A 644-nucleotide genomic window follows, 5' to 3' on the forward strand; every position below is an offset into this window, starting at 1 on the left:
TTTTAGTAAACTTAGATACTGTTTATTTGGAAAAAGATTTTATTGTTTTCTACTTTTGATACTTGTAGTCTTTACCTATTTATAAACTGTCCTTAGAGGCCCAAACTAACCATTTGTTTGGAGAACTTACAATTAATAGTAAAAATAATGTTCATAAATTCAATCTTACCATTAGAAAATTACACATGGATGGATAGGTGTTTTCAACCCAAATTGAGCTCCCGTGGGATTAAGGCAACATAATCTGTACAGTTTTCACAAACTCGGGGAGTAAACCTACAAATTACTTTGTTGTTCTCGTTGTTGTCCTTGTTGGGGCTGTACGAAAAGTCTGTGGAAGAACCTAAAAAGGTCTGAAAAAGGTGTTTCACGTTGAGTTAAAGATACAGGAATTTGAGAATGCGATATTTATGATTTGTTTATTGGAATGAAAATATAAAAAACAAGTCATGTGCATGTTAAACAGTACAGAAAAAATGATTTCTAATAATATATAGCATATTTATTTTAATTTTCGTTGGTGAAACAAGGCTCTATTTGACCGTAGATTTTAGCACGTTTTAATTTACGTTAAGTTAGGAATATGATGTTTTACAACTTATGAGTGAGAGGAAAATCTTGCACGCATCTTAAGTAATCTGGAG

The sequence above is a fragment of the Macrobrachium nipponense genome, chromosome 6, assembly GCF_015104395.2.
Source record: "Macrobrachium nipponense isolate FS-2020 chromosome 6, ASM1510439v2, whole genome shotgun sequence".
Classification (NCBI taxonomy): Eukaryota; Metazoa; Arthropoda; class Malacostraca; order Decapoda; family Palaemonidae; genus Macrobrachium; species Macrobrachium nipponense.